The sequence below is a fragment of the Felis catus genome, chromosome A1 (assembly GCF_018350175.1).
Source record: "Felis catus isolate Fca126 chromosome A1, F.catus_Fca126_mat1.0, whole genome shotgun sequence".
NCBI classification, from domain to species: Eukaryota; Metazoa; Chordata; class Mammalia; order Carnivora; family Felidae; genus Felis; species Felis catus.
Genome location: NC_058368.1, coordinates 211,210,266 through 211,236,378, shown reverse-complemented (window position 1 = coordinate 211,236,378; position 26,113 = coordinate 211,210,266). Strand labels below are relative to the sequence as shown.

General features: G+C 41.4%; 1 protein-coding gene across 5 annotated transcripts in view; it reads right to left on the bottom strand.

Annotated features, from left to right (window-relative positions):
• The window catches only part of PRLR (prolactin receptor), a 160,726-nt gene that overhangs the window by 24,444 nt on the left and 110,169 nt on the right, over positions 1-26,113 (bottom strand). For all 5 annotated transcript variants that reach the window (XM_045038174.1, XM_045038167.1, XM_045038162.1 and 2 more), the window contains one exon: positions 16,340-16,401. The gene's annotated coding sequence lies outside the window, so the exon portion shown is untranslated. The remainder of the gene's footprint in view (positions 1-16,339; positions 16,402-26,113) is intronic.

Sequence of the window (26,113 nt, the reverse complement as noted above, 5' to 3'; positions counted from 1 at the left end):
CAGGAACACGACAGGGATGTCCACTTTCACCACTGTTGTTTAACATAGTGTTGGAAGTCCTGGTATCAGCAATCAGACAACAAAATGAAATAAAAAAAGCATCCAAATTGGCAAAGAAGAAGTCAAACTTTCACTTTTTTGCAGACGACATGCTACTCTACATGGAAAACCCGAAAGATTCCACTGAAAAGCTGCTAGAACTGATACATGAATTCAGCAAAGTCACAGGATACAAAATCAGTATACAGAAATCGGTAGCATTTCTATACATCAATAATGAAACAACAGAAAGAGAAATCAAGAAATTGATCCCATTTTCAGTTGCAACAAAAGCCATAAAATACCTGGGAATAAACCTAACCAAAGATGTAAAAGATCTGTATGATGAAAACTTTAATAAACTTATGAAAGAAATTGAGGAAGACACAAAGAAATGGAAAAACATCCCATGCTCATGGATTGGAAGAACAAATATTGTTAACATGTCAATACTACCCAAAGCAATCTATACATTCAATTCATTCCCCTCCAAATTACACTGGCATTCTTCTCAAAGCTAGAACAAACAATCCTAAAATTTGTATGGAACCTAAAAGACCTCAAATAACCAAAGTAATGTTGAAAAAGAAAACCAAGTGGGAGGCATCACAATCCTGGATTTTAGCCTCTACTAAAGGCTGTCTAGCTGTAATCATCAAGACAGTATGGTATTAGCATAAAAACAGACGCATAGATCAATGGAACAGAAAAGAAAACCCAGAATTGGACCCACAGATGTATGGCCAACTGATTTTTAACAAAGTAGGAAAGAATATCCAACGAAAAAAAGACAGTCTCTTTAGCAAATGGTGCTGGGAGAATTGGACAGCAACATGCAGAAGAATGAAACTGGACAACTTTCTTACACCCTACACAAAAATTAACTCAAAATGGATGAAAGACCTAAATGTGAGACAGGAAACCATCAAAACCCTGGAGGAGAAAGCAACCTCTTTGACTTCGGCTGCAGCAATTTCTTGCTTGACAAGTCTCCAAAGGCAAGGGAAATAGAAGCAAAAATGAACTATTGGGATCTCATCAAGGTAAAAAGTTCCTGCACAGCAAAGAGAACAATCAACAAAACTAAAAGGCAACCGATGGAACGGGAGAAGATATTTGCAAACGACATATCGGATAAAGGGTTAGTAACCAAAATCTAAAAAGAACTTACCAAACTCAACACCTGAAAAACAAATAATTCAGTGAAGAAATGGGCGGAAGATATGAATAGACACTTTTCCAAAAAAGACATCCAGATGGCCAACAGACACATGAAAACATGCTCACCATCACTCATCATCAGGGAAATATAAATCAAAATCACATTGAGATACCACCTCACACCAGTCAGAGTGGCTAAAATTAAGAACTCAGGAAACAGATGTTGGTGAAGATGTGGAGAAATGGGAACCCTCTTGCACTGTTGGTGGGAATGCAAAGTGGTGCAGTTGCTCTGAAAAACAGTGTGGAGGTTCCTCAAAAAACTAAAAATAGAATTACCCTATGACCCAGCAATAGCACTACTAAATTTATCCAAAGGATACAGGAGTGCTGATTCATAGGGGCACATGTACCCCCAATGTTTATAGCAGTGCTATCAACAATAGCCAAATGATGGAAAGAGCCCAAATGTCCATCAATTGATAAAGAATATGTGGTTTATATATACGATGGAATACTACTTGGCAATGAGAAAGAATAAATCCTGCCATTTGCAACAACGTGGATGGAACTGGAGGGTATTATGCTAAGTAAAATAAATCAGTCAGAGAAAGACAGATATCATATGTTTTCATTCATATGTGGAACTTGAGAAACTTAACAGAAGATCATGGGGGAAGGGAAGAGGAAAAAATAGTTTCAAAAAGAGAGAGACAAACCATAAGAGACTCTGAAATACAGAGAACAAACTGAGGGTTGATGGAGTGGGGCCAGGGAAAGGGAAAAATGGGTGATGGGCATTGAGGAGGGCACTTGTTGGGATGAGCACTGGGTGTCGTATGTAAGCAATGAATCATGAGAATCTATCCCTAAAACCAAGAGCACACTGTATACACTGTATGTTAGCCAACTTGTCAATAAATTATATTTAAAAAAAAACCCTCAAAAAATAAAAATAAAAATAAAAGTTCAAGATTTGGAAATGAAGAGCAGGTTTGTAGGAAGTCAGCCACACGTTGTCCATGACCAGCTGCCTTGCTTCTGAATCCTCAAAGACCACGCCCCACCCCATCTTTATGCTCTCCCACCTCCGATTATCTTATTCAAATATACTTTCCCACAATGCTATGTCCCACGGTGGTATGATCTCCACAAAATCTCCCTTCTTCCTCATTTTTGTTCTGCATCAATGCTGATGCTGTCCAGGCCATGTTTTCTGAAAGCTTCCCTTCATCACCCTCTTCCATTAAGCCAAGTCTCTTCTACACACGCCAACAGTTGGAAAAAAAAAGTCTGGAAATTTAGGCCTCACAGCTTGCCTTTCTAAGAAACAAGACCTACTCTCCCTGGATGGAAGATCAGGGCCACAGTTCCACGGTGTGGGCTGATCCCACTATCCAGAGTGGAAAGGGTGAACCATAGGAGGGGAGGCCATGTGGCCCCTGAGAGTTAAAAATAACAGCTCTCAGTTCCCAATGCACCACTCCCCATTGTCTATCCACTGGTAGACCTACTGTGTACTCACCATCTGCATATTCTGCCCTACTTAGCCCCTGAACCAATCTTGAATGCAGGGGATTTCAGCTCTACTGCTCTGTGGGACTTGCTCCCCAAAACCTGGTGATCCCCTGAGTGCAGTACCCAACCTGGCCTGCCTCATCTGCCACTATTGCCCCAGTGTTCTATTCAGAATTTTGACTCACTTCCCCTGACTCTAGAAGTGGATCATCATGCTAGGCAGTTGTTCTGAGGACCTACGTAGCTATGGCAAGCTCAATTCTTGATGGATACAAGTAGGGCCCAATTCAAGATTTGGATTTCTTTAAAGACTGTCACACATAAGATTTGCCCAAATCATAAGTATTCTCTTCAATGAATTATTGCAAAGTGAATATGCCCATGTTATAACCAGGTTAACAAATACACCACTAATAGCACCCCAAAAGGCCCCCTAGCGTCTCCTCCCAATCTCTACCCACTCAACAGAAACCATTCCTCTGACTTCTAACACCACAGTTGACTTTTGCCTACTTTTGGACTTTATAGAATTGGAATCACACAACATGCCTTTTCTGAGCTTGTGTGTCTGGCTTCTTTAATTTCTTTAATTCCACGATGCTGAATGACTTACCCTTTTACAAAATTTACAAAATTTTATAATTTTTGTCATTTTACAAAATTCATTTTCACTGCATCTTATTTATCTTCCCTAATGTCATATTGAATGAAAGACCATAAATAAACTTATTTATTCATTCTCCACTTGATGGATATTTGAGTTGTTCCAGGCTTTGGCAAACTGTGGATTTTGTTAAGACTGATCAAAACTCACATGGCAAGGCAAATACCATGTGATCTCTCTTATATATGGAATCTAAAAAAAATATCTGTCATCTATCTATATCTATAAAATTAAGCTCCTAGATGTAGAGAACAGATTGGTGGTTGCCAGAGGTGGAGGGATGGGGGTGGGAAAAATGGGTGAACTGGTTTTATTTATTTATTTATTTTTTTGGTTGGTTGGTTTAAACGCATTGAATAAAAGACATAAGAAATTAGAAAATAAAATTTGATGAAGCTCCTGATTTTAAATGGATATATTTACCTTATTTACCAAAAAGGGATGAAATAGAAAAAGCCCACAATTTTGCAGCATATAAATTGGATGGAACAATGAAAAAAATAGTAAATAGTAAATAGTAAATAAGAACAAATTACCTGATGAGTTTTGTTGGGTAAAATGTGTTTCAAGTAAGTTATTCTGAATATTTACATTCTTATATATTTAAATTTTACACTAAGAAAAAGTCAGAACAAAAACTATCATCCATTTGCTGTATTTTTCTGAGCTTACTAGATACCCAGTAAAGAGTATTTTCACAATTAAGAATGTTGTACAGATATGAATCAATTTCAAGTCTCAACACTTTTGAGTTTATTAACTCTAAGAAGAAACTTTGAACAAGAATACAGGAAATTAAAAAAAAAAAAACAAGTCTCCGATGGTCAGGAAGCTCTGAGCACCTCAGATCCTCTTGCCTTCCCCCCCCTCATTTTGAGTCTGCCACCATAAATGGTTAGGACACTGCCTGCCACATCTCCTGACTTGAATGCAAATCAAATTTCAAATGTCTCTCTTGTCCTAAAAATGTAAAAAGATTTACTTCTTGGGAACAAATTTTACATGCATTGATCCATTGTTTTTAGCGTTAGGAAATGTATTAGGTGCCTCCTTTGGGGTCTGCCTGGTTGGGGTTCTCTGCCCGCCAGGTCTCTTTACCTGCTGTTCCACCGGGGTTACATGGCCTGAGGCTAAAATAACAGGGAGAGAACCCCATAGGTACGCTTTGATTTCCAGGAGTCCCGCTCATCTTTCCAATACAGAATGCCAACATTTAGTTTGGAAACCAGAAGACATACTTTGTGTAGGGTGGGGAGAGCATCAGGAGGTGGAGACTAAGGCTCAAGATTAAGACCATTATGTAAACTTTGCCCAAAGTCAACGGTCAGTGACTGCCTGTAGAATGAATAAGTGAATCCAAGATACGGGATGACACTTTGCATACAAGAGAACGGGTCCTATGTTAGTGTTATCAAACACCAGATGTGGAGCCAGCTTAGTCTTCTGTCTTTGAGAGAGGAGGGAAGAAGCTTTAAGGAGAACGTGGCAGCGGCTCTTTGAGGCAGACCCGCAAAGCTGGAGAAGTAGTGCTCGGGAACCCCGGTCTGAGTGTGGGAAACGAAGGCATGCAAACGTGTGCCCGCATGCAAACGTGTGCCCACATGTTTATCTGTCCAGAACCCAGACAACATATTTACACATTTGCCTGTGAACTTCCATAGCAGGGCCCTTGCTCACGTGACCATCCGTTATTATTTTTTATCACTGCAATTATCCAGTTCACATTTTATCGCTTCTCAGTTTTCCATCTTATTCCCTATTGTGAGATATCCTTTGGTGGGAAACTTCTGGAACTTGCCACAAGAGAACTAGTTTTACATAAAATGACCATCCCATGAGAGCCCAGCAGTTTAGTCAGGACATCATGGCTGTGTGCAAGTTATTAGAAACAATACAGAGACCGATATAAAATGCCCACCTCTGATTACAGATGCCCTCCCTCCCTCCTCTCCCAGGACTCCCAGAGGTGCCACCCGGGGAGAAGTTGGTGAAGACTGTGCTCTGTGAAGACGCATCCAGCAGGAGGCGTGTGCCATGCTGTGAGAGGCAGATGATCCGCAGAGGCTGCGTTTGTCTAAGCTGGAGTGGACCCTGGATTGGTATCACATACAGGGGTTTCGGTAGAAAGCTCTTCTGGCTCCTGCCGCCTGTGAACTGCCACCTGTCCTGCATGTGCCTTTGCACTGGAGTCCCTTTAATAAAGCAGAGCGCTGGGGACACCTGGGTGGCTCAGTCAGCTGAGCATCGGATTTCAGCCGATTTCAGGTCATGATCTCAGGGTTTGTGAGTTTGAGCCCCGCATTGGGATCTCTGCTGTCAGTGCGAGGAGCATGACTCAGATCCTCTGTCTCCTTCTCTCTCTCTGCCTCTCCCACACGCACTCTCTTTTTCTCAAAAATAAGTGAACATTAAAAAAAAAAATAAGCAGAGCGCTGAATGCATCCCCATGGCTGGAGGCATCGCTTACACCACTTCCACTCACTGGCTACAGCATCCCAGCAGCATCTCTGACTGGAGGGAGGCTTGTGTTTGCGCAGCCTGCTTGGCTTGAAGGCAAGGATAACATGTGAGTGAGTTGCAACCCTCCCCAACAAGGGCACGCTTTGGACAGACGGTGGAAAACGTTGGTCTGATTTTCACGGTAATTAGTTTCTTTTGAGATCCTCTATCAACTAATAACGTTTAAAAAAAACACCATAAATTGTGGATTGTGTTTTATATAGCTGCTACACAGAAATCAGTGGTTTTCAATCCAGGATTTCCATTAGGGCCACATAAGGAACTTGGTTTTAATTTTTAAGTTTATTTATTTTGAGAGAGAGAGCATGAGCAAGGGAGTGGCAGAGAAAGAAAGGGAAAGAGAAAATCCCAAGCAAGCTTCACTCTGTCAGTGCAGAGCCCGATGCAGGGCTCGAACCTACCAACTGGGAGATCATGACCTGAGCTGAAACCAAGAGTGGGACACTTAACCTCTGAGCCACCAGGTGCCCCTGGAACTTCTTGAAAGTTCTTGGGGGGATGGTTGCTTTGTATGTCCTGGCTCCTCCTGATTGGACCCCTCTCATTCCTAGAGAGAGGGAGAGCAGGAAAGCAAATACTCTTCTCCTTTTGCAGTCTTGATATTAGTCAGGTTAATCTCTGCACACCACCAAAGTCTTCGCACTCTCTCATTTGCTCATTGATCAGTAATTCTATTAGCTTCGTCTGTTTTTGTATCTGGCTCACTACCTCGTTGAGCAAAATATGCTCAGCCTTCTCTGAGATGCAATATTAGATGTACTAACAACAACCTAAATCAACCCCTCTCCTCTCATCCTACCCTCCCCACTCCCCGCCACCCCAGAACAATGTGAACAATGACCTCTGCATATTCCCAATATCCCCTTCTGTCCTGTAGGAAATCCTTTGGTGGAATGGGTGTTGCCACAGCCAGTTGAGAGAGAAGAGGAGCTTGAGTTACACCAGGGGAGAGGATAGCTTGGGTGGGTATGTAAAGTAATAAATAATCCTTTTTTTTTTTTTTTTTGTTAAGGCTCATGGGGATAGCTAGATCTGCTTGAGCAGTCATTTATTCATTCATCAAACACTGATCTCCCTTACTTCTTTTGTACCATTGTTCAAATGTCACATTAGCAAGGTTTGCACTGACCACAATCTTTAAATTGCAATCCATTTCCAGCACTGCTCTGTATTCTTCATTCCCTGGTCCCGCTTAATTGTTTTCCATGGCACTTAACATCATATGACCTATGATATTTTTTCCTTAGCTATTTGTCAATAGTGTGTCTCCCTCCACTAATGTGTATACTCCATGAGAGAAGAGATTATGCAGGATGGTGCCTAGGACAGTGGCCTATATCCCAACAATCCGAGAATGTCCAGTTTTTTGGTATGTTTTGAAAAACATACTTGCAATGTCTTACTGAAATATTGTCTGCCCCTTTCAGACATTATTATTATGTCTCCCCTAAAAGCATAGCTTACTAGCAACCAGCTCACCCATGGCGTCGGAACCATCCATTTCTCTTCCCTTCATTGTGTTTACGAGCAGGGATTTTGGAGCCAGAACATCTGGGTTCGAATCCTGTTTCTGCCACTCACGAGATGTGTGTTCACAGGCAACTTACTTAACTTCTTTGTGCCTTAGTTTCCTCTTCTGTAAAATGGGAATAATACTAGGACCGACTTCATAAAGCTGTTATGAAGATCAGATGAGTCACTTCTGGCAATGAGCTTAAAACAGTGCCAGCCTATAATGAGGACTAGCTAATCCCTCTATTTCCCTGGGGCTGATGGCTTCTCCCTCCTAACTGTCTCTAACCCAAGAACTTTCCACCACAGAAGGAGGGAAGTACAGTGGTTTCGTCTCCATGAAAAGTGTTGCATTTAGAACTTCAATGGAGGTAGTGGGAGTATAAACAGACTGGATTATAATCCTCAAATACTTTCTCTCTCACAGTCACAGGATTGCATATTGCCATCCATTGTCATTGAACATAATCCTATATCCTGTGGGAGGAACACACATCCCATTTCAATGCCATGTGGAAAGCTTTGGTCAATGGAACGTGAATGGTTGTAATTGTTTTTGCTGTGTGAACAGAAGTCTTAAACAATTGCATGATTTGGCTTAGGCCTTCTTGTTCTTGTTCTCCACATGCCCTCAGGATGTCCCAGATAGTGGCTACTCCCTTAGTCTGGGTTCTAGAATGAGAAGACAGGTGGAACCTAGATAAGCCTAGCAGAGTCCATCCCATCCTAGCACAGCCACTGCCAGCCCATAGCGGATCCTCTGTTTTTACATAAAGTGAGCAAAAAGCAAATGTTGTTGTAAGCCACTGAAATAGTACGGTATGTTATCACTACAAAACTGACTAACACAGGGCAGGAGAGTAGGAGGAGAATATGTTTTGCAAGACTGTTCAAACAAGATTATTTTTTTCAGAGAGGAACCTTTGTGTGTGTTATATACGTGTGTGTGAATGTGCTATTCACCCACACACAAAACTTTATTTTCCTATAAAAAATCACTATTATATTGGTAACAACCTTGTCTATTATATATATATATATATATATATATATATATATATATATATATATATAAAATTTTTTTTTGAGAGCGGTTGCAAGTGAGTGAGGGGCAGAGAGAGAGGGATAGAATCCCATGCAGGCTCTGCACTGTCAGCGCAGAGGTCAGACTGGGGCTCAAGCTCACCTGAAGCAGGGCTCAAACTCATGAACGGTGAGGTCATGACCTGAGCCAAAGTCAGATGCTTAACTACTGAGCCACCCAGGTGCCCCTATTATATACATTTTAATTTCTAGAAACCTGGGCTTGGGAAGTAAGAACAGAAATTAAAGTTAAAATAAAAAATAAATTATTGCCCTAGTGGCATTGGCTTCCTGCCTCCCTGCTTATTTGTCTCAGAAGAAAATGGATAGCAGAAGTTCTAGAATTTTGGATATGAAAGGAAAAAGGGCTTGAAAAGATTCGGACCCAACCTCTCACTTTTCTATATGGGGCAACTGAGGCTTGGAAAGATGAAATGCAATGGTCAAGTGCCTGATGGGAGAATCTTTAAAGCATTGACAGTAGGCTGTGTGCATACCTGAGAAAGTTAACATGCCTAAGAAGAAATTCTCAAGAATGTGTGAAAGCATTTTTCCTCTTTATTTACTTTTCCCTACCATCTCAGAATCCTGGAAGACCATTCCCAGGAATGATAAAAACTTCTGCTGTCCATCAGAAATTTGATCCTCCTTTTCTTTCTGGGCACATAGTTAAAGATCACCTCATTGAAGCCCTTGTAATTAGGTGGGATCAGGTGACTGAGTTGTGGCGTCTGAAAGTGAGCAGAAGTGATGTACTTCTAATCTGGTCCTGGTATTTAAAACTTTCCACACATTCTCACTTGCTCATTCATTCTCTCTCTTTCTCTCACCCATTACTGGCCAGAGGAAGATGAAATTAAAGACTTAAAGGTCCTAAGAGCCAAGGATAGCCAATAGATGGAAGGATCCTGCATCCCCTGCTGATGCCCAATGAACTGTGACTTGGGTGACAAGTAAACCCTTGGTTATTAAGCTTCCAAGATACAAAGAGGCTGGGCATTGTAGTGACTGAGATGGCAGCTACTATATTTAACCAAGCAGCAGGCCTACAAATAAGTGGGAATCTCTGACATCTGGCCTACGGCTGATCCATCATGAATACCATCATCAAAGTCTCAGAGTAACCTGTCTTGCTTCCTCTACATTTTTAGCTCCCTCACACTGTCACATTTGTATGTTCACAGGTGTTCAACAGCACTTGTTGGATGACTGACCGAATAGTTTATAAGGCCACATATAATACATTATTTAATTCACAGAGCCACTGAAAAAGCACTTGACCTTGAGCTCTGCAACATGTTCTTCCCATTAATCAACAAGCCCTTCCCATTACTGAGAGATATGAGACCCTACTGATTCTTCCAATGAAGCTGTTCATGTGTATTAATTTGAACTCAAAGACGGATGGGTAACAAAGCTAACAAAGATGTGGTTGCTTTATAAGTGAGCTTTGAATACTGATGCGTTTCTGTATCCCAAAGTAAGACAGCTGCACTTAGAAAAATCTGCTAAAATATGCTTAATATCTTAAGAAGCGAGTGTCATTGTCAATTATAAAAGGATCTCTCCATATATTTCTTAATAAGTTTACCATACCATTAGCATAACAAACAGTAGGTCTAGCTCTCAATTGGTTGCTAGGCTTCCTGTACCAATGTATTTGCTCACAGAGGTAGAGTGGGCCTGTGCAAATATCTGCATACCTGGCCACCATGACCTTGGCCTGGCAGAACCTGGTAAGTCATTGCTGACTCACCACTTTACAATAGTAACATCACCTCACGGCACAACATATAATTGATGTTATGTCTTCCAGACAACCCTCTCTGAGACCACCAAAGGGAAAAAAAGATTAAGAAGTCAATATTCAAAAGGTTAGTCAATTTCTCATTTTCTTTGTAACACTCTTTTTGGAAGATTATCCACAATGATTGTCATCCTTGGCCTGGCAGACATCCTATTGTTGCATTCCCATGCTTCTCAACTCACCATTAGAGACAGAAATTAATTTTAATATTACCACAAGAACAACATGATTTGAAAGGGAAGTTTGCTGCTTTGCTGACACTCAAAGTTATGTTAACTGCCAATTTACTTACAAGTCAAAATATAAATGGCTTGGGATGTTTTCCATGGGTTTGCCTAAGCAGAGGGGCTGATAAACACCTGGATTTCTGGAATGCATTTCTGAATGTCCTTGACTGCCTAAAAGACCCCATTATAATCCAGCCTTTTCTTTGAAGCTCTGTTAATGTCTGCTGGTGGGAATGCAAACTGGTGCAGCCACTCTGGAAAAGTCTGGAGGTTCCTCAAAAAATTAAAAATAGAACTACCCTGCAACCCAGCAATTGCACTACTAGGTATTTATCCAAGGGATACAGGTATGTTGTTTTGAAGGGACACAATAGCCAAAGTATGGAAAGAGCCCAAATGTCCATCTATGGATGAATGGATAAAGAAAATGTGGTATATATATATATATATATATATATATATATATATATATATTTCCAAGTAATACTCCATTGTGTATGTATGTGTATATATATATATATACACATACATACACAATGGAGTATTACTTGGAAATCAAAAAAGAATGAAATACTGCCATTTGCAACTACGTGGATGGAACCGGAGGGTATTATGCTAAGTGAAATTGGTCCCAGAAAGACAAAAATCATATGACTTCACTCATATGAGGACTTTAAGAGACAAAACAGATGAACATAAGGGAAGGGAAACAAAAATAATATAAAAACAGGGAGGGGGACAAAACAGAAGAGACTCATAAATATGGAGAACAAACTGAGGGTCACTGGAGGGGTTGTGGGGGGGGAGATGGGCTAAATGGGTAAGGGGCATTAAGGAATCTACTCCTGAAATCATTGTTTCACTATATGCTAACTAATTTGGATGTAAATTTTAAAAAAATAAAAAATAAAATTAAAAACAAACAACAAAAAAAGTTATTACTTTTATAATTGAGGGGGGAAAAGTCTCAATAAAAAATTTTAATACCACAAAAACAATCTCCTAATAAAAACCTGTCCTTTCATGGTGTAAATACATGGAAAAGGTCCCCACTTGGGGAATACAGAAATGGCTTATTTGCATCGTGGCAAAAGTTTCAGCAGCTGCTGACAGCCAATCTCCCTGTGTTAGTGTGTGTGGTTGAGCATAAGCCCCGTCTCCCACCAAACAGTAAAGAGTGATTGCAATAGTTCTTTTTTTTTCAAATTTTTGAAAATGTTTATTTATTTATTTTTGAGAGAGAGAGAGAGACAGAGAGAGAGAGAGAGAGAGAGAGAGAGAGAGAGAGAGAGAGACCCTGTACTGGTGCATGTGTGAGTGGGAGAGGGGCAGAGAGAGAGAGAGAGAGAGAGAGAGAGAGAGAGAGAGAGAATCTCAAGCAGGGTCCATGCTCATCACAGAGCCCCATGAGGGGCTCTATCTCATGATCCTGGGACCATGACCTGAGCCAATATCAAGAGTCAGATGCTCAACTGATGGAGCCATCCAGGCACCCCACAATAGTTCCTGATGTCCCACAGCCTGTTCCTTTGTTTTTAAGAATTCTCTCCACTTCTCTGAATTCCATTACTGTGTCCACCTGACGGTTATTTAAAATACCCAGGGATATTTTATTTGCCATTAAGCTTCTGACAAGTTGTTGAAAGGCAATTTAATGGGAAAACTCTTTCAGAGCCTCAGAGAAGGGTGGGGTCATCTTATTAAGAAGTTCAGTAGGGTTCTCTCAGAAGCTGGGCACTTGTTTTACCTTGGCCCCTCAGCTTCTGGTCATCCTTGGTGTATAAAGTAGGAGGATCTGGAAGTTCAAAGGGTGGTGGAGAGGTGGGGCAGCAGATGGGTGCAAGGGTTAAAGCCCCACCTCCTTGCCTGTTGTCAGAAAGTCAGAGCATCTCTGCCACCTCTTGAAACCACTACCAGTCCCCAAGTCCCCTTACATCCCCTCACTTTGGTCCATCTCTTATACAAGCACATCCCATCTCTACTGGATTAAATCAACCCTTCTCAGTCATGTACAATATGTTCTTTCAAACCTGCTTCTTCATTCAAAACATGTGAGCTACTGATGCAGCAAGATAATTACTTGTCTCTCTTAGTGGCTTATATTCACTCTTTTTTCTTCTTTCCCCTTTACTCAGCTTCCCTCAGAAGAAGCCCTTTCTTAACAAAAACTCACTTGTCCAATCAAAGATGTAATGGCCAAGGTCCTTGAATTAGGCTGGGATTGGGGGTGGAACAATAAATACTCGCAGGACAGACCCAGTAAGTGAGAATGGGGAGGAAGAAGGAAAACCAAGATTCAGCCCTTTTTAATGCATTTTCAGAAAAAGGCAGGGTATACCTAGTATAGTGGCTAGAACACTCACCCATCCATTTATCCATCCACCCATCCACTCATCAATCCATCTTTCAACAAATATTCACTGAGCATCTATGGTGCAACAGTCATGGGCAGGGGCCTGAGAACATGGTGTTTTGCTCAAACAACCCCCTTAGTACTTAGTCTGGTAGTGGAGAGAAGCTAGTAAAACACTTACATGTACTTGACACAAGTATTAAGGGAGTTCTGCAGGTGCCATGCAAGCCAACAGTGGGAAGATGTGACCTGGTGGAGGAAACAGGGGGCTTCTCTGGGGAGGTTGCTTCAGGGATGAGGGGTAGAAAGCCCCTCCTTCCTATCCACAGCTCTGGGTATAACTGGGCATGGCAGACACTGCTGGTTACATTTTCCCCTTTGCTTTTGTCTCTTGCTTCAAAAGGAGCCCACAGAATCCAGGGGCCATACAATGAAGGAAGCAGGACCCAAAGCTGACCCCAGTGGCTCCTTTATTTGCAAGTGTCAACATAGAGAGCTTTGTGATGGAGTAGATGTATATTTGGTTAGGTTTGGGCCTTTGGCAAAGGATATCCAGTTTTCCTTTGGTCCCCCTTCATTTCCCCTTTGGAATTTTGTTCCTTGTACTCTTTTCTATCCCTCCCTACACAACTGGTAATTTTAGGCTTCTTCTCCAGAACCTCCTTCCCAGAACTCCCCATTGCCAGTAACAGCCTCAGGCTAGAGGAGTATGTGGCTATTGAGCATTTGAAATGTAGCCAGTGTGACTGAGGAACTGAGTTTTAAAAGTTATTTTCAAAGAATTTACATGTAAATTGCTGCATGTGGCTAATGGCTAGTGTACTGGACACAGTGGGGCTGGAGTTCAATACCTCCATCACTGCAATCAGGTCAGAGTTGTGCAGATGGGAGCTTGGGAAAAGGCTGAATGTGGGAGAGATGGAATGGGGAGAGCCCAGAGGATGCCAAGCTCTTGCAAAAGAACCTGGCATGCCAGTCAGAGTGACGTTCTGTTCCACCCTTGGGAGGAGGTTGCTAGGGAGAGCTTGTTAGGGAGTGATCACATTGGGACAAGACTGAAGGGTTAATAATTAAGGTAAAGAGACCAAAAACCAGATTAAAGGCCACAAAATGGACTATGGCACTTTTGGTGGAATCCTGGCCAGGAACTGCAATCTCTCTTTTAGAGAGATTTTTCTCCCTGGATTCCTTTAAGAACATTGCTTTCTGGATGTTCTTCTCACCCTGAAACTGAGCCATATTTCTGCTTTTCTTCGACAACCGTGCAACTGTTCTTAGATTCTTGCCTGTGTTTTCACAGATATTCATGGGTAGCAGAGGTAGCCTTTCAAACCAAACACTCAGTGGGATAAATGATGGAGGATAAAGAGAGGTGGGTGTGGGGGACGGAGAACAGCCAGGGAAAAAAGAGGCATGCTTGGAGATGAGCAGGAAGACTGTATTCCAATACTTGTACTTCGGGATTTATTCTTGGGGCCTTGGTTCACCACGTGGTACCATGGGTAAACCTGCGGCCACAGCCTCACTTGCTCTACACTCTTTGAGGAATGGAAAAAGGGATTTCCCATCAAACCACTGCCAAGAATGGGTTTCTACTTGTTGAAAAATATCAAACTTTATGAAATCACTGGAGATCACTACATCTTTAGTGCAATAATGTGGTCTATAAAATAAAAAATAGCAGCCAAATCCCCCTGGTGCTTTGCAACATAGTTAAGACTACACAGTGCTTTTTCTGGATCTCTTTGCCCTCATGAATGGAAGGACTACTCACATTATTCAGCGCTACCCTGTTCTCCTTTGCTTGTGTTTCACTCAAACAAATCCTATGAGGCATTTGGCATCAAGGGGCAGAAACCCAGAAAGTAGAAACACATAGAGGCTGGTTGTCTGGCTAGTTGATTCACTCGCTGCAATGTCGTCACATACTCCCGGGAAGGGTACATTATGGCATAGGGTCCTGTTGTGCCACAGCATTCATTCTGACAACTCATGGCAGTCCTTCTGCAAGTCTTTGCTAATTTTACTCCAGATACTATGAATTTCAGTCCATTTGTATGAAAAGCAGAAGTTCTTGCTGGGCTGAGGTAACTTACAGTGGTGGTTCTCCATGGGGCAGACTGTGCTTCCCCCTGCCCCTACCCAGGGGACATTTGGTAATGTCTAGAAGTGTTATTTTATTATCATCACTAGGGGGGACATTTTGTCCTCCCTGGAACCTTAGGGAATATCTGGGGACATTGTTGATTGTTACAAGCAGGGTGGGGGTGGTGTCTTAGTGGCATCTAGAGGTTAGGGATGCTGCTGAGATCTCAGGGATGAGCAGAACAGCCTCCATGACAAAGAATTATCTGGCCCAGAATTTCAACAGTGCTCAAGTTGAGAACTTCTGGCCCAAATGGAAAGCTCAGGCTTGGTTTTTGACAGTGAAGTGCCATATGACCTTCAAAGGGCTATCACTTTTTCAATGTTGGAAAACTAGTAAATATCCTGAGGTGGTCTCAGGAAATCCTAGGACAATTTTGGCCACAAGTTTCTTCTACCAATGGCCCAGTTTCACATCTTCAAGAGTCTTTAATTCCTCTGAAAGACAAGAGTGCATTCTCAGGGTTACACAGTCACGTTGGTCTCAGTGGGTCTAGGTCCCATTTTGCTGTAGTAGATACAGAGGCAAGCCATATGGCTTGGTTTCTCCATATGTAAAATGGAGTCTTAATACTTCATATGATGAATTTGTCAGCTGGGCCTGGTATCCTAAGGAGATGGAATAAGGGCATGGTATTTGAATTGGGATGAAGAGGGAAAATGTGAGTTAAATACGTCTACCTAATTCCGATGCCAAAATGGCAATAGGATATTGTAGGTGGGGAGAGGCAACCAGTAGCTTGTGAGGTCCAAGCCAGCAGATTGTGCCTGGGACTCAGGGGACCATTGGGCCATGAAATGATTTCCCTTGCTAATGGTAGATGGAGAAGATCCAGGGCCTGGTGCATATGAGTCTTTCCATGAGGTCTGTCATTGAGGTGGGAGGGAGGAGACATGCAGCAGTGACCGTATTAGGGGGCTAAGAGGGGCACAGAAAGCTATGGCAAGAATTTATGTAGAGCTGCTTGGGAAAACAAGAATAATATTTCTTTTTCTTGATTTTCAAAGTAACACAGTTATTGTTGAAAATCTCTCAAGTACAGAAAACAGAAGAAGAAAATAAAAATCTCTCATAAAAGATATGAGAGTTTTGGTATATTCCTTTAGAAAAAGAGAAGGTTTCTCTGAGCAGGACAGGCTCAGAAGATTAAAGGGTCTTTGAGAACAGCAGCATGAGACCATGTAGATGATGACTGTTTTGGAATTATTTGCTCTGTGAGCCAAGATACGTGAGTCCCTGCCCTGGTTGAAATGGACAGCAGGACCGATGGGTGATGTGACAGAAGGACACGTGATCAAGTTCCCCTTACCTTCAGGGTTCATGTGGAAACCTTCCTTAGTTTTCACCTCCATGAATAGAAGAGTGCTTTAGCTGAAAGAGAAAATGACTCATCTTAGTTTGAGGATGACAGAAGAGGAGACATCATTTCTGACTCAATCTATGGCCCCAGCTTGACCACCATCACTGCACTTCAGTGACAGGCAGACGACAGCCCTAGTTTTTTGCAATTCGTTTTTTGGCAACTTTATTATGAAGTAATTTGAAACGTACAGAAAAGTTGCAAAAATCATAAAAAAGTAAAAGCCCATAAACCTTTCACTCAGATACCCTAACAGTTAAATATTTTACATTTAACTTATTCTTTTGTCTCCGCATACACAAATTATTACTTTTTCTGAATCACTTGAGAATAAGTTGCAGTCATGAGGCCCCTTTTTAAAAAGTTTTTAAAAGTTATTTGTTTCTTTTGAGAGAGAAAGAGAGAGAGCAGGGCAGAGAGAGAGAGAGAGAGAGAGAGAGAGAGAGAGAGAGAGAGAATCCCAAGCAGGCTCTGCACCATCAGCACAGAGCCCAACGTGGGGCTCAAATTCATGAACTGTGAGATCATCATCTGAGCTGAATGAAATCAAGAGTCAGATGCTTGACCAAGTGAGCCAGCCAGGCACCTCAGTCATGGTGCCGCTTAATCCCTAAATATGTCAGTGTGTTTTCCCAAGAATAAGGTTATTCTCTTACCTTAACAGTGTAATGATTAAAATCAGAAAATTAACACTGATACAGCACCACTATCTAATCTTTAGGTCTTACTCAAACTTTGACAGTCATCCTAATTGGGATAGGTTTTATGAAATTTGGTCCTAGAGACCTTGAGTAAAATTTATTCACAAGTCCCATCACAGCCATGGCTGACTTTGGGCATTTGGCCACTCCAACATGAAGCTCAGGTTTGATTCTATCTCATGGAACACAGGAGCACTGGCTAAAGAATGCTTTTCAAAGTGTGACTAACTTTTGGTGAGGACAAAGTTGATCATTGGACTGTCAGGTATGGGCTTGTCCCACTTAGACTATGTCCATCACGGATCACGGTTCCCACCTTGCTCCTTCCAATATATCTGGCCCTGGGTTTTATATAGGACATTTTAAACTCTGGAAACTGGCCTCAGTCTGTGGGGCACAAGGTGACAACTGCTAGTTGTACCACTGTGAGAACAAAAACGATTTCAGGACTTGAATACAAAATTGGCCCATACGTGTCTGCACTTAACTTTTTAAAATTTGCTTTGGTGTATGGACAGCAATTCCTAATTTAGTGCCCGATCCTGTCTTGCACGCTCCTTGATAAAACAGTCTAGCTAGAGTAGCAGACCAAATAATGCCTTCAAATAATTTTTATTTCTTCAAAATTCAGAACCCTTAGGAATATCCTTCGAGGAATTAAGTGCTGAATACTCTCCATGCTGATCCAGCTGATGGAGGAGGACGTGACAAGCGGGCCACTGAGGATCTCTCTCACACACACCCCACTATCTCAACATTACTGATACTACCAAAATGAATGGAGAGCCCAGACATCTTTGCAATAGAAGGCTATGATGTGACGAAGGCCACTTGAACATCAAACAGCCAGCCCCAAGGCACTTGATAATGAGGTGTCTGGTGAATCCAGAGTCTGTCACACATATGTCTGGGGCAGCTTTCTCGAAAGCCACCAATTTCTCTCCATGTAGTGCAGTGATGCTGAATTTTTCTTTTCCTTTTTTTTTTAAGATTTTATTTTTAAGTAATCTTTATAACAAATGTGGGGTTTGAACTTACAACCTTGATATCAAGAGTTTCATGCTGTACCAACTGAGCCAGTCAGGCACCCCTGGTTTTCATTTATAAAACTCTGAACATTCTAGAATGCATTTAAAATTCTGAGAATAATTTCAAGACTTACTGCCCTCTTTTTGATAATGTCCTAGGTCTGTTCAGAAGGATCCAGACTCTTTTTACACTCTTGCAGGAAGCCCTAAGTGGTCAGCTGAGGCTAGGGAAGGTGCAGAGGGAGTGGAGCACAGGACAAAGGCTCCATTGGGGGTAGAAAATCTGGAATGCCAAGCAGTACCAGTGATAGTTCTGAGGCAAGAGGGCATAAAGGAGACCACTGTCTTCCCACTCATTTTGCAGTTCAACAAACATTAATTGAACAACAGACCTTGGGCTCACTTCATTCATTCATCTGTTTACTCATTCAGCATTTATTAAGTACCTGGCACATCATTTAGCTTTTGTCATTCTCTGCCCCAACTTCTGCATATACTCAGTCTTGCTCTGTGCCCTATGGGGGCACACCCTATGGGGGGTGACTTGGGTGGCTCTCTTGCCCTTTAGCTTCAGGTTGGGCTCCATCCATGGCAGCAGAGGGTGGGGGAAGAGCACATCAGGGAAGTATTTCCCTCCCTCCCCGCCTTCCTCGTAGCTTAGTTCTGGCAGTGGTTGTGTCTCTACCACCGCAGCTCCAGTTGGGCAGCCCTTCTTCCATGGCTCCAGCTTCCATGAGTCCCAACAAAATCCCTCCCTCCCCATTCACCTTTATGGAGAAAGGGTGGTGACAAATTCCCTTGTTAGTTCTCTCAACCCTGCCCACAGGTATGTCAATGGTCTCTTTATCATATTTTCTTAAAAAATCCTAGCTTGAGTAGAACATCTTCTTCTTGTCTGACCCTGACCAATACAGCCCTTTAATATACGCTAAATTGTTTTATGATTTCTCTGGACAGGCTGGAAAGATGGAAAGTTTTGTGCATAGTTTCTAACACTATGCTACACCACTGCAAGGTGGGGATGCATAACTTAACAGAAGCTCCTGGGGAAAATAATCTCAGAAATGGAGTCCTTTATACACTCTAGTATTCTGTGTCAGTCAAAAGCCAACCTAATCTCTGGCCACATAATTAGAAGTACAGTGTCCAGGACAAGGGAGGTGATACTGAGCCTTCATTCTGCCTTCATTAGCTCCCACCCGGAGATCTAGGCACAGTTCTAGGCTTCCCACTTTAAGTGAAGACATATTAATTGTTTCAAGGTCTGCCATATACAGCAGAGATCAAAGAAGCCATAAGTTCTCTATTGCAACTAGTCTGTTATTGTGCAAAAGCAGCCACAGACAACCGATAAACTAATAGGCTTGGCTGTGTTCCAACAAACTTTATTTACAAAAACAAACAAGTAGCTGGATTTGCCTGTAGGCCTTACTTAGCTAACCTCTGATGTATAAAGGAAAAAAAAAAATTCTGGGTGTGTCCAGAAGGCAGAAGTTGGATCAATGTATAGAAATTCCAGAAAGGCAGGTTTTTTTTTTTTTTTAAGATTTAAAAAATTTTAAAAATGTTTATTTATTTTTGAGAGAGACAGAACGCAAGTGGGGGCGGGGCAGCGTGAGAGGTAGATATAGAATCTGAAGCAGGCTCCAGGCTCCAAGAGGTCAGCACAGAGCGCGACGTGGGACTCAAAAATCACAAACGGCGAGATTATTACCTGAGCCAAAGTCAGAATGCTTAACCGACTGAGCCACCCAGGTGCCCCAGAGAAAGGCAGATTTGTGGCAAATTTCAAGGAAAATCTTTCCAATGGTGACTACCATTTCCAAGTAGAGTGATATGTTTCATGAGGCAGTGGGTTGCTCATTGTAAGGTTTTAAACAAAAGGTTAAGTGTTAGAGAATAATTTTCTGCAAAGCACAAAAAGTCAGTCAGATGATGTGGGAGGCAACAGTCTCTCATATTTTTATTTATGTAGCATAGTACAGCACACATAGGGGGTCCTCTAGATTTTATGTTCCTAGAGGAAAGAGACTATGTCATATCCATCCTTGTGTCTTGCCCACTCCTGAAATCCTAGTATAATGTTTTAAACATGGTAGGTGTGACTGATACATGTTTTGTCAATATGGCTCTATAAGTAAAATCTTGCTGACAGATTAATGAAACTAATTTGTCTTCTGTACAGCCATAACTACTAGTCATTAAATTAGTTCAATTATCTCTAATAAGCTTCAACATTTGAGGATTTTCACTGAAAAGAAGAGATGTAATAGTCAACATTTATCTAGTTCTGAAAATATGGCAGCTACTGTGCTAAGAATTTTAAAACTTTTTTTTAAATGTTTATTTATTTTTTGAGAGAGAGAGAGAGAGTGGAGGAGGGGCAGAGAGAGAGAGGGAGATACAGAATCCGAAGCAGGCTCCAGGCTCCGAGCTATCAGCACAGAGCCTAATGCAGGGCTTGAACCCCCAAGCTGTAAGATCATGACCTGAGCCGAAGTCAGACACTTAACTGACTGAGCCACCCAGGCGCCCCTGTGCTAAGAATTTTAATAGGCATTCTCCCTCTCTCTCTCTTTTTAATTTTTGAGTAAACTCCATACTGTTTCCCAGAGTGGCTGCACCAGTTTACATTCCCATCGACAGTGCAAAAGTGTTCCCCTTTCTCTGCATTCTTGCCAACATCTATTGTTTCCTGAGTTGTTCATTTTAGCCATTCTAACAGGTGTGAGGTGGTATCTCATTGCGGTTTTGATTTGTATTGCTCTGATAATGAGTGATGTTGAGCATCTTTTCATCTGTCTGTTAACTATCTGGATGTCTTCTTTGGAAAAGTGTCTATTCATATCTTCTGCCCATTGCTTCACCGGATTATTTTTGGGGGGGATGTTGAGTTTTTGACAAGTTCTTTACAGATTTTGGATACTGACCTTTTTATCCAATAGGTCATTTACAAATATCTTCTACCTTATGACCCAGAATTGCACTACAAAGGATATAAAAATGCTGATTTGAAGGGACACATGCACCCCAATGTTTATAGCAGCATTATAAAAAATAGCTAAATTATGAAAAGAGCCCAAATGTCCACTGACTGATGACTGGGTAAAGAAGATGTGATATATATATATACACACACACACAATGAAATATTATTCAGCAATCAAAAAAATGAAATCTTGCCATTTGCAACAATGTGGATGGAACTAGAGTGTATTATGCTAAGTGAAATAAGTCAGTTAGAGAAAGATAAATATCATATTTCCCTCATATGTGTAATTTAAGATACACAACAGATGGGGGTGCCTGGGTGGGTTGGTTGGTTAAGTGTCTGACTCTTGGTTTCTGCTCAGGTCATGATCTCGTGGCTCTGCCCTGGCAGGGTTGAGCCTGCTTGGGATTCTCTTTCTCTCCCTCTCTCTGCCCCTCCCCCACTCATACTATTTCTGTCTCTCTCAAAATAAATAAATAAATTAAAAAACAACAACAACAACAACAACAGATGAACATAGGGGAAGGGAAGGAAAAATGAGATACAAACAGAGAGGCAGGCAAACCATAATAGATTCTTAAGTACAGAGAACAAACTGAGGGTTGCTGGAGGGGAGGTGGGTAGGGGCTGGGCTAAACGGGTGATGGGCATTGATGAGGACACTTGTTGGGATGAGCACTGGGTGTTATATGGAAGTGATGAATCACTAAATTCTGGGTTCTATTCCTGAAACCAATACTACACAGTATGTTAACTAACTTGAATTTAAATAAATCAATTAAAAAAGTAATAGTCATTCTCTTATTTAATTCTCCCCCAAAACCTATGAGGTAGGTAACATTACCATCCCCATTTTATTGATGAAGAAATTGAAATTCAGAGAAGCCTCATAGCTGGAAAGTGGCATCACCAAACTTGAACAGGAATTTCTTGGATGCCCAAGGCTGTGATCCAACCAAAACTTCACTCTGCTTTTCATTCATTCACTCATTCATTCATCCATTTATTATTCAACAAACATTGATTGGTTGCCTGCTATTTGTCAAGCACAGTGTTTTGGGTTCTGAAGATAGAGCTGTGAATATAAACAGATCAAGTCCATGCTCTGAAGCAACTGACATTCTGGCTGGGATTCAGCAGGAATAGATAGACTATTAAATAAGAAGATATTAAGTGGTAATGTATCAGAAGGCACAGAAGTTAAAAAGATAATAAATAAGTCTCATCCGCACCAGAACTTCAGGGATAATGCCAATTGGTGACTTTACCAAAGCTCTTTCTTGTTTACTGCCATTACCCCAAGTTTAGATTTTAGTCTTGATGAATTGTCAGATACACTCAGATTAAGAAGGAAGCTTCAAGAATTCTGGCAACTGAGGGGTGCCTGGATGGTTTAGTCGATTGAGTGTCCAACTTCGGCTCAGGTCATGATCTCACAGCTCCTGAGTTTGAGTCCTGCGTTGGGCTCTGTGCTGACAGCTCGGAGCCTGGAGCCTGCTTTGGAAACTGTGTCTCCCTCTCTCTCTGCCCCTAACCCACTTGCATTCTGTCTCTCTCAAAAAGAAATAAACATGAAAAAAATTTTAAAGAATTCTGGCAACTGATACAGATCATGTATGGCAGTGTGTATACATGTGTGTGATAGGTGTATGAAGCCTTCAAAGGGAAAATAACCCAATAAAGCACACAAGAATCATTCTTCAAGGGCAAGTCAAATCTGAGCACTATTAAAATGGGAGACCAGAGGCAACATATGGAAAGGAATGGAAAGAGCTAGTTCAGTTAACCCAAAAGTAAAGAAGAAAAATAATCCAGTTAAAAAATGGGCAATAGACATTTTCCTAAAGAAGACATACAGATGGACAACAGACACACGAAAAGGTGCTCAATATCATGCATTATCGGGGAAATACAAAACTACAATGAGATATCAACTCACACCTGTCAGAATGGCTAAAATCAACAACAGAAGAAACAACAGAGGTTGGTGAGGATGCAGAGAAAGGGGAACCCTCTTGCACTGTTGGTGGGAATGCAAACGGGTGCAGCCACTGTGGAACACAGTATGGAGGTTCCTCAAAAAGTTAAAAATAGAACTACCCTATAATCCAGCAATTGCCCTACTAGGGATTTTCTCAAAGAATACAAAAATACCAATTTGAAGGGATACATGTACCCAAAGTTTATAGCAGCATTATCAACACTGGCCAAATCATGGAAGGAGCCCAAATGTCCATCAACGGATGAATGGCTAAAGAAGATTACAATGGAATATTAGTCAGCCATAAAAAGAATAAAATCTTGCCTTGTGCAACAATGGGGTTGGAGCTAGAGAGTGTCATGCTAAGTGAAAGAAGTCAGTCAGAGAAAGACACATATCATATGATTTAAAAAAAACAAAAGCACTTAAGCAACAAAACAAACCACAAAGGGGGAGAAAAAAGAGAGGAAGACCAAGAAACAGACTATTAACTATAGAGAACAAATTGAGGGTTGCTGGACGGGAGGTGGATGGGGGGATTTGCTAAATAGGTGATGGGTATTAAGGAGGGTACTTGTGATGAGTGCTGGGTGTTGTATGTAAGTTGTATGTATGAATCATTCAATTCTGCACCTGAAACTAATATTACACTGTATGTTAACTGACTAGAATTTATATACAAACATGGAAAAAAATAAGGAATAAAGATACCTCTGTTTCTCTTTTCTGAAACACAGAAATATGAAGAGCTTATATCCACCTGCCAGCCCCAAGTATTAAAAATCAATATTTATAACCAATGCTTCAATAGAGAGAGTGTCTGACCTGTATATAAGGCAGAGGCAGACACACTAATTTGGGTCAAGGGAGAGGGCCTTGTTTAGGGGGAACAGAGCTGCCAGAATGCCTGGAGTACAGGGAACCAAGGGAAATTCCAAAACCATGATGGAGATGGAGATTGAAGGAGAGGGAGTAAGAACGCTAAGGGTCAAATAAGGTAAAACCAGATACCTTGTCAGGTCCAACAGGCAAGTCCTGACTGGGAATGGGGGACAGAGCCCAAAGGTCAGGGGCTAAGTACACACAAGTTCAGAGAAAGAAAGTGTGTCTTTTTGGATGTCAACAGCCAGGGGCACGTGTGGATGGCCTAGTTAAAGGTACAAGGTAGGAATCAACAGGGAGTAGTAATACAAAGTATTACTCTGGCAGTTGCAGAATTCCTTTGGTTCATAGATTGCAAGGTGATTTTCAGATTAGTGAGTGTCGATGGCATCAGCATAGTCTTTTTAGAAAAATGGTTAGAAACAGAGAACACAAATAATTAGTGAGCATTTACTGATTGCCAGACGCTGCTTTTCAGGACTTGCATGCGTGGTCCCATTCAATCTTCACAGGTCCGTGTTAAGCACAAAGCTCCTTAACAGAGACCTAATTAAAAAATGATTGAAAATAGGGTAGGTCTATTTTTAATTTTTTGAGGAACCTCCACACTGTTTTCCAGAGTGGCTGCACCAATTTGCATTCCCACCAACAGTGCAAGAGGGTTCCTGTTTCTCCACATCCTCGCCAGCATCTATAGTCTCCTGATTTGTTCATTTTGGCCACTCTGACTGGCATGAGGTGATATCTGAGTGTGGTTTTGATTTGCATTTCCCTGATGAAGAGCGATGTTGAGCATCTTTTCATGTGCCTGTTGGCCATCTGGATGTCTTCTTTAGAGAAGTGTCTATTCATGTTTTCTGCCCATTTCTTCACTGGATAAAGAAATTGTGGTTTATATACACAATGGAGTACTACATGGCAATGAGAAAGAATGAAATATGGCCCTTTGTAGCAACATGGATGGAACTGGAGAGTGTTATGCTAAGTGAAATAAGCCATACAGAGAAAGACAGATACCATATGGTTTCACTCTTATGTGGATACTGAGAACCTTAACAGAAGGGGAGGGGAGGGGAAGGAAAAAAAAAAAGAGGTTAGAGTGGAAGAGAGCCAAAGCATAAGAGACTCTTAAAAACTGAGAACAAACTGAGGGTTGATGGGGGGTGGGAGGGGGAGGGTGGGAGGGAGGGGAGGGTGGGTGATGGGTATTGAGGAGGGCACCTTTTGGGATGAGCACTGGGTGTTGTATGGAAACCAATTTGACAATAAACGTCATATATTGAAAAAAAATTTAAAAAATGATTGAAAATAGAAGTGACATTTGGAGGAAAACTATAAATCATCATCGTGAACTATAAGTCATCATCGTGAATAATTACTATCATTCCTTCAACCATTTACTCATATATTTCTTCAGCCATTAGTCACTGAGCACCTAACATGTGTGGGGGTACTATTTAGGGTCTCTGTGTGGATGATTCTTATGGATTTTCATTGTTCAACAGAGAGGCCTTAGAAGAAGCAAAGGATTGTGAATTGGAAAATCCGGCTTTCATTGCTAGCTCTGACTCTAACTAGTGCTGTGGTCCTTGGACATGTCACTTTTCCCCTCTGTTTAATGTTCTAGTGTAAAACAAGAAGCCAGGACTACATGATGGTTGAGGTCTTTTAGAATTTAACATTAAAGTATTTCGTAGCTTTTATAGTATGTTGCAATCTATAATGAATATCCACGTATATCCTATCATTATACCCCCATCTCCATCCAGTAAATAGTAATATTTACTTTAAAGCTTTAGAGGTGGAAATTTGTCAGGGCTTAAACCAAGTTTCTCTTGTCTTTCCCCTGGAACCCTTTGCCTTCTCTCTATGAGTTCATGCTTCATTTCCAGAAGAATTATAAGGGGATCAGAGGAAAAGAAAGAGATGCAGAAGACAAGGAGAAGTTGGAAGTAAAAAGGAAGATGTGTCAATTCTCAGGGGCTTTGTGTGTTGTCTCGGAAATCATTTAGGGTTGCTATGATCACTGAGAAAATATATCCAAAGGCACAAGGAGAGAAATCTTCTAGTTGGAGGAAATTACATGGAAACAGATTTGAGTTCAATAAAAGCCCACTTGCCCATTACTGGGAGGACAAT